A 9,520-nucleotide genomic window follows, 5' to 3' on the forward strand; every position below is an offset into this window, starting at 1 on the left:
TTAAATTGTGAATGGTTTTTCCATTGGAACCACGGTCAAAATATTGGAACTGTTAAACCGATCAGTTGGTTAATATTTTTGCTCCGATTAGTTTGACTGCCAGGACCTTTGTGGAACCTTGGTTGAATGTTAGGCCGGTGTCATGCTGTGTCAGTGTCAGAGTTGTAAGAACCGAACCAGTAATCGAACAGGAAATGATCACTAGTTTATAGGTTTATTGGTTCAACCGATGAGTTACTGGTTGAACCGTTAGAGACAGTCCTGCTTCAATAAAAAAATAAAATAGTCTAAAACCTAAAATTAAAATTAATATATATATATATCTTCACTAATATTTTAAAAACAATCAAGTTTTAACAAATTATAATCAATAAATTATAATTTAGTTATCATTAAAGAAGTACATAAAATTCTAATATTTTTTCATAATAAAGATGTTTTATTTTTATTTTCACATTAAAGTAAATATTTTTCTTTTAATAACTAATTAATTAGTTTATATTTATTATGTTGTTATATACCATATGTATTTATTGAAAAATAATATTAATAAAAATTAAACCTCGTTCAAATCTAATTTAGTGCCACTATGATTGATTTTCATTTTGGATTAATCTGGCTAAGCAATTAAATTTTGATCCGTTTTAATTTAAACTCCCAAATTATCCCTTCATAAACGGATAAACTGGACTGCTAAACAATCAACGGTTCCCTATGGGCATCCTCTTTCATAACCCTCCTGGAACGTGGAAATAATGCATCCCTTCCCACACACTAACACAAACTTGTTTTGGGAGGCCTTAGCATGAATCCCTTTTTTTTGCCAAAGCCTAAACAGAAAATGACTCACCCACCCATCCACCTTGTGTCTCAACAACTCAAACTAGTTAACTGTATCAGCTAGGCTCACTCTATCTAAGCCTACGCAAAACATCAACGCTGACACCCTCCTCCATTTTGAAAACTGAACGTCACATGTGTCTTTTTCAAACAGAAAAAAAATTCTCTTCACAACTTTTTCAACTTGCATCTGTACACTAGAGCATTCCAAATTATTATGGGGGCCAATCAGGATGGGACTAGCCAATCATGTCATGGCTCATGTTTGATGATGGTATAAAGAAACAATACATGGTATAAACTAGATGTTGAAGTAATAATTGCACGATCACTATCAGTCAAACTTTTTCTTTTCTCTTCTTTTTTCGTTTTTTTTATTTTTATAAATAAACAATTACATAAAAAATATCAAAAACTCCTGCATAGTATAAACATTGCAATGATGTGACGTGGTGTATATGCATAGTTAATTATGACTTTTCAAGTTTCTTTATTTATTATTTTATTTAGTTTTTCTTGTTTTTATTTTTGTTGATCTAAGTTTAGGCTCATTTTGTTCGTTATGGAAAAAATTAAAGTGTAACACCATAAAATGGACATGTAGCAAAAATTTTTACTGCTATGGTGTCGGATACAAAACGTTACCTACGTTTTGAGTTTTTTCTTTTTTTTTTTGATTTTGAAACTTACCAAACGCAAGCTACGTTTTGAGTTTTTCATTTTTTTTAATTTTTGTGTTCGCTATATGCAGGTTATGTTTTTGGAGCCACAAAATTCAAATTTTTTTAAAGCCCACAAACGCAAGTTGCATTTTGTGAGTGTCAGAAAGCTTTTCTTGGAGGCCCCAAAACGCAGGTTGTGTTTTATACATAAAATAATATTTTAATAAAAAATTTCATCCATCTTCACTTCTTCTCTTACTCTTTCTTGCATAAAATCCATAGTGGTGTGCTTTTTTGGCAATTAGCTGTGTCAAAAAAGTCAGGTTAGGTGAGGTTAAAGTTATGGAAGGTGTTGTAAATGTGTGAGTGTATTATAACTGTGAGATTATACCAAACACACACGAAGGAGTGACTTTTGTTTGTGAATGTCCCTTATCGTTGGCTATTCCATGCACCATGGGTTTTGTGGATTTGCAAAATGGTCTTTGTGATAACATACAAAGTCACATTTTAAAAAGGGTGAGCAACATTTTATACAGAAGCCTGTACAAGTATTTGGTGGGCTGATACATAAACCCTAAAAATATTATGTATTAGGAATGCTATTCAAACCCAATTTCACATGCCGATGATTGAACTGTACGTTGAGTTTGAATAGCATATGGGAATGGATGCGGTTCGCAATGATGTCAACGTTGATAAAATCGGGGATATAGATTGGGAAGAAGATAACAATGACAGTGAAGAGGAGTTTGAAGCCAACTATAAAGTCGATAACGAAAACGATGATGAAGACTTGGCAGATAATCTCGAAGTACAAAATGAGGGGAATGCGATTGTAAGTCAGATCCCCTTTGGAGTTCCATCTTTTATACGGACTCTGGATCTCGAAGCCATGCATGTATCAGAATTTCCTGAGTAAGCAAATATTGATATGTTATCTTATGGTTATTAATTAAAGTTACACTACCATCTTGTCTGACTGATGGTGGTTCGCATGTCGTAGGTAAAGGTGACGTTGCGGTGGAAGATGGTGAGTTTAGTATCGGAATGGAATTTGGTTGTAGGGATTCAGTGATATCTGCAATCAAAAGCTACACTATCTCTAGAGGAATTGATTATACTGTTTATGAGTCTGAGCTGCAAACATTCTATACGAAATGCAAGGGTTATGGTACAGGGTGCGATTAGCTTATCCGAGCTAGCTTGATTCGAAAGAAGGGGTGTTGGGAGATCAGGAGATACAATAACAAATACACGTGCACCATGGACACGATTTCACAAGATCATACCAAGTTGGACTCAGACACAATTACAGATGCCATTAGTCCGTTGTTTGAAGCGGAACCCCCACTCCCATATACGTCTACCATATAAACTGCACATTAGTACCCACGAGGCCGATAAGTAAAATTATTATTCTAAATAAGCAGCCTAAGATAAATGGTTAAAACTTACATCGTCGACTCCCATGTCATCGAGTCCTCACCTAAAATGCACAATAAGCTTCCATATATATCGTGTATGCCGGCGCCAATGACTCCACCTAAACAAAATTAGAACAATTGCAATAAGAACAACAACAACAACAAAAATATTATTAATAATAATAACAATAACAATAACAATAATAATAATAATAATAATAATAATAATAACAGGTTCTAAAATTACAAATTTTCCATCTACAACTTAGATTTCAACTTCGTGTCAACAAACCTCACAGTATTTACTTAAAATGTAAATCTTCAATTTCAAATAGTAAACCTTATGCCTTCAAAAATTTAAGTTTAAAATTTCAAATTTAAATAATAATAAACTAATAACAAGCCATAAATCCTACATTTTAAATTCCGATCTTGATTTTTAAATACCTAACTTTAAATTCTCTACATTTATTTTTAAATTTTAAATTTTAATTTTCAAACTCTAAACTAAATTAAGTTCCATTTTTCTAATTAATATATCCTGAATACTAAATAAATATACGGATATTATCCAAACGAAAGAGAATAAAGAAACTTACCTCTTCATTAATGCCGCCGGCAACTTGAGCAACGTTGTTGAGCCGGTACAAGCGCCTTTCATCCGCCATGGCTCTACTTGAAGAGATTGATCCAAGAAACTCAAACTAAACCCACCCTTTTCTCTCTACCTTCTCACTACTTTCTCTCTCTATATCTAACTTTCAAAATTTCCTCAAATGAAACTCGCTACAGCCTCACACGATTTTTATAGTGAGGCCAATCCTTCATAAACTGCTACAGGCTCTCGCGGAATCTTTTAGCACCTTATTCTTTCATAAACCACTACAAGGTGTAGTGTTTTATGTACTTACAGCATCCAAACGTAAACTGCGACAGGGTGTAGCAATTTACGTGCACTTTAATCCGTGTCAGGGTGTCGTGGCTTACATATAAATAGAAAAATTGCAATTGTGTCTGGTGTTTTGAAATGTTGTAATCTGGTAAGCTTTTTCTTCAATTATTTTAAATACGTAAATTGCTCTTTTAAAAAGTGTTAGTTAAAAAATATTAGTCAATATCTAAATTCTAGTAGTGTTAGACACCATAGCATTTACCATTGGATTTTCAAAACCTATCTGATTCCTTTTTTTTCGAGAAATAAGGTCTAGTTAGGGAAAGAAGATGAACAATAAATTTTGTAGAGTAGTAGAGAGACTTTTTGCGGCTATGTGTACTGTAGAGATTTATGTTAGAATTGTATGTTTTTAAAGACATATTTTTTTAATTTGGTATTTGTGTATGCCTGTTTAATTTCTAAAATAATCCCAAGAAACAATAATAAAAAACAAACGAGAAAGAAATTATTGGAGTAAGACGAAAACTATAATCTAATTAACATAGTTAATAGTTCTCCATTATTCCTGTGAAGCAATGTCAAACATGGAGTTAAATCTCAATTTGGCCCCAAAAATTTGGCTTGCGACTCAAAATGATCCCTACAATTTCATTAGCCTCAATTAGAACCCCTAAATTTGCAATCATGACTCCGGCTTGCCTCTGCGATCATCTCTGCTACCAGAAAGCTAATCTGGCACAGTGTCATGACACAGTGGACTACACGTGGCCTATTAAGTGCTGAGTGGGATTGCTAATAGTTACATGACTTGGAGATATAATTTTATATCTCAATCTAGCCCCTACGATTTAAATACATCCCTAGACAATGGCTCAAAACCCCTAAACTAATAATTCATCATCATCTTCATAGGGATAATTGGGAGCAGCAGTCAACTTTCAGGGAGCTCAAGTAGGTCACGTTCATATGGAACGTGAGCAACGACCACCAATCGCATCAGAGCAGGGAAGCTTCCTCAATGGTGTGGGTGCAGAATGCACCCTGTTCTTCATTGGTCTGGTATAGACGCCAATCTTGAGCGACTTTTTTTTTTATTTCCCAAACTACAATCTGAGTTGTTGAATCATGAGAGCTTATTGGAACCTCCTTATTAATTATATTTTATGTTAATTTTTTTCCTGGTATCGGTGTAGATCGCAGGAAAGAGTTGGTTTGGGCTTTTCGTATGGGCAGATGAGGAGGATGAAGCCATTGTTGGGAGAGTTGATTCTACAAGAGATGTTGACCATTGAAAAATGAATTTAAGCTAGACCATTAGGGATTTGGAAGCTGATGTTAGCGTTTTAAAAATATGAAACTGTATTTTAAGTTTGTTTGTGTTTTCGATTGTGGTTTTGTGTATTGGTTATGGCTTAGTTGTAGGAAAATAAACCATGTGAAATTGTTCTTGATTGTACAATTGAAATTGACTTGAATGCAATAGATATGTTAAACATCACTTTTTGCCAGTTTTATTTTCAAGTTGGCTAATATGGTAATGTTGAATATTATCAATTTTTGCAATGTAGTGGTATGAAGTTGCAGTAAAAAATAGCACCTAATTGAACATAAATTATTATAATATGCAAGTTTCAATTTCAACTCGGCCAACATAGTGATGTTGAATATTATCACATTCTTCAACGTGCACATATCAAGTTGCAATTAAAAACAACACCTAATTTAAGATAAATAATTAAAATAACTAATAGGCAACTTTCATTTCCAAATTGATAATAAGGTGATACTAGCACTGATAGTTATAACAGTCATCAGCATTGATGTCTATCTAGTATCATCAATATACAAAATATTAAAATCATTCAAAATAGAACCACTTATTCAAATCCAAACTTAAACATTCTATATCAGTTTTACTGTTTCTAACTTGTACATAAACTAATTCTAAAATACAATCATCAAGATGAACCCAAGTTTAACATAATTAAATACTACAAAACAGAAAGCTTCTCATCACTTCTTCTTTGGAGGTATGATGCCTGGTGTAGGGAAAAACCTCATGACCCCTGCCAATCTTGCTGCTGTCCCAGAACTTTCTCCCTGCATTGGGTCCATATTTGCAGCAGGTGAGCGTTGAGGAGATCTTCTCTTTGGGGGCAACTTCTTTTGCCTTGTAGGTTGAATTGGAACAAGTGGAGCAACCTGCAAGATAATGAGTCAGTTCTGCTACAGAAATGTGTAAGCAATAATTATTGTTTATTGCTTTGGAGTGAGTTGGAAAGTCAAACCCCTTTATTAATCAATGGTTGTGAATAACTGGGTTGTGTGATTTCAACCTCTGAAGCTGCAGTATCATTATTAGCATTGTTACCGGCATCATTTCCAATATCATTAGCAACAACATGTCCATCATTGCTAGCAGTATTCCCATTATGTCCATCAGCACCAACATCGGTGGCAGCATCACCAGTATTTGCAGCAACAGCTTCACCAGTATTTGCAACAGCAGCAGTAGCTTCAGCAATGGCTTCATCGTCAGCCTTTCTATGACTGTAGCTTCTTTTAGTGTGGCCTTTTGTCCCATCATAGGTACAAGTAAACTACTTGTACTTTCTGTTCAACTTAGTTGCATGTTTTTGCCTTTTTTCTTCCTGAAGGTTCCTCATCGGCATCTTTTCTTTTCTTCTTTTTCAAGGTTCTAGGCTTTCTCTTTACTTTAGGAGCTAGAGGCTTAAGGTATTGAGATTTTTCCTATAGTGCTTTTCCTGGAATTGGATTCAATGAGTGCAAGTATATAGTCCTATAAGAATCCATAGTCAGCCATTTGTGACAAAAGTCTTCAGGATCTTTGTTTACCCTTGACAGTGTAGCACATGCATGAGCACATGGCATACCTACAATTTATGTGGCTTGTTAATGAACTTTACACAATAAGCTCAAAAACATAAACATAAACAAACTCATATATTAATCAAATTTTTATAGTATTAAAAGTCAATGAAGAAAATCTCATGTCATACTCCTTATGTACTCCTTATGTACTCCTATTATAATTAATTACCATCATAAACAAATTTATATATATTAATCAAATTTATCTAAGTAACAGTCGGCTGAACAACATAAACAAATCAATATATATTAATCAAATTAATACAGTGACATAAACAAATACATATATTAATTAAATTTGCCACAGTAGTTAAAGTTAGCTCAACAACATAAACAAATATATATATTGATCAAATTTTTAAAGTACATATATTAATGAAAGATGAACCTGTTATTTGCCAAAATCTGCAGGTACAGATGCTCTTTCCCAAATCAACTGCCATGTTAGTCGGCCACCCATGAATTTCAAATCTTTCAGCGTTCATCTCCACTCCAAATAGGAAGCCACTTTCCAGATTCTTTCCTGATCTTTTGTAGTCTGCTATGCTGAACTGGGGTAACATGCCTATGTAATTGGCTAATTTTACTTTGTTCTTTGCAATTGATCTCATTGCAAATATCCTAACCTCCTCTAAAAGTGTTATAATTGGCTTTGCCTGATAATCTTAGAGTTAAAAACCTCACATGCATTACTTGTGATGTTATCAATTTTTGGGTCATGCCTAAAGAATGCCTTGGTCCATGATGCCTTAGGCCATTTGTCCAAGTAAGCCCACGCTTCTTCACTTCGATTCTGAATCCATTCCATTTTCTGCTGAAATCCATGCCTTGTAGTTTCTCTAGCACACTCCCATAAAATACATAAAATACCTTTAAGTTATGAATCCTTCCATTTCTTATTAAAGTTCCTCCATAAGTGCCAGACACAGAACATGTGGTGGGCCGTCGGCATTACCTCCCATACTGCTGGTATAATCCCCTGCATCATTTAATTTTTTTAATATCGTGATTCAAACAGACCCCTCAAAATATATTAATGAACTCAATAAGACCCCTTAAATATTTTAATGAACTCAATTAAACCCTTCATCAAGTTTGGAAAATTAAATAAATGAATGAATTTTTTTACCTTTTGCATGTCTCACATTATGCACCATCTATGATTTGGTTCACCAACATCATCAACCAGTAGCTCCAAAAACCACCTCCAATTCTCTTTGTTCTCTATCTCCACTATGGCCCAAGCAATGATGTAAACATGGTTCTTAGCATCCCGGCCAACTGCAGAGAGGATTTGTCTTCCAAACTGTGTCTTCAAAAGAATGCTCCATCTAGGCCGATTAATGGTCGACACCCAGCCTTGAATCCCTTCTTGCATCCATCAAGGCAAACATATATTTTTTCAAAAATGGGATCTGAATCGAGTTGGGGACTAACATCGATCTCAATAGTGGATCCAGGATTACACATAAGAAGAGTCTCTGCATAGTACCTCAACCTTAAATACTGTGCAGCCGCATCACCATATACAACATTTCGTGCATTTTTAAGGGCTTTAGTCAATGATGATTTGTTCAAATCCAAGTCACATCTTCTCTTGAAATATGTTGCTGCCTCTCCATCTTTCAGGTTTGGATACTTCCTAAACTTCTTGACTAATTTTCCTACAAGCCATTTTCTATTTGCAGCTCTATTTTTGCTCTTTCTGGGACATATATGATCATTATAAAATGTCTTCATCTGCCAACATGTCTCCTCATGATCTTTGCTTGCATAAGCCACCCACTTACATCCTTGTTTTTTTCACTTACAGATTGCTCTTGTCCTATAGCTCTCATTCCTTTTCAATTTGATCTGCTTCCCCTCTTGTATAGTGAATTTCCTAACTGCTTCAATGAAGTCTTGTTTAGTGTTGAACTTCATTCCTACTTGAAGGTTGCACTCTTCGAATCTAACTCCCTTATTAAATTGTGGGAACACATCATCACTATCATCTGCTGTGTCCTCATCTTTGCTGTTTGGGAGAGTTTTCATCTCTTCTGAGTGCCTGTAGTTATTTCCATCCGACTCATCAAAATATGGATTATAGGCATCATATTCTCCATCTTGGGCAGTAATTTTATTTTCTAACACTTCTACAAGTCAACCTCCTCATCAGAGTTCACCATTAGCATATCTTCTTCCAATAGCATTTTTTGTTTTTCCTTGCTCCAAGCAGACCCAGATGCATGTTTCAACTTATGATTCTTCTTTGTCACTTCAAATCCTCCACTGTCAGTCTCAGTTTCAGTTGAGCTCTCAATAGCCCCTGGCTTGTAAAGAGAGTCTTCAGCACTCTCGTATGAATCACTGCTACTGTTGCTGTCATCTTCATTGCTATGTTCATTTTATTGACCTTTAGGTGTTGATATACTAGCTTAAATGATCACAGGAGGAGTGGATTTGACAGTGGTTGCTTTGGCAGTTTTTGGCTTGTTAGAATTTGGTGTGAATTTTTTAGTTGTGGGCTTAGATGACTGGGACTTTGGTTGGATTTGCTTGACAGTGGTGGGTTTACATAAGTTGGGCTTGGAGATAGTGGGCTTCGTAGTGGTGGGTTGGGCTTGGATGTATTGGGATTAGCAGTGGTGTACTTAGATGAGTTAGGCTTGGATGTAGTGGGCTTGGCAGTGGTGAGCTTAGATGAGTTGGGCTTCGATGTAGTTGGTTTAGCTTCATTGGTGGTTGTTAACTTTGTTAGGGCATTAGCTGATACATTAGATAGGGGTTTAACTCCATTCGTCTTTACAGTCTCACAGATCTGC

The sequence above is a fragment of the Arachis hypogaea genome, chromosome 2 (assembly GCF_003086295.3).
Source record: "Arachis hypogaea cultivar Tifrunner chromosome 2, arahy.Tifrunner.gnm2.J5K5, whole genome shotgun sequence".
Lineage (NCBI taxonomy): Eukaryota > Viridiplantae > Streptophyta > Magnoliopsida > Fabales > Fabaceae > Arachis > Arachis hypogaea.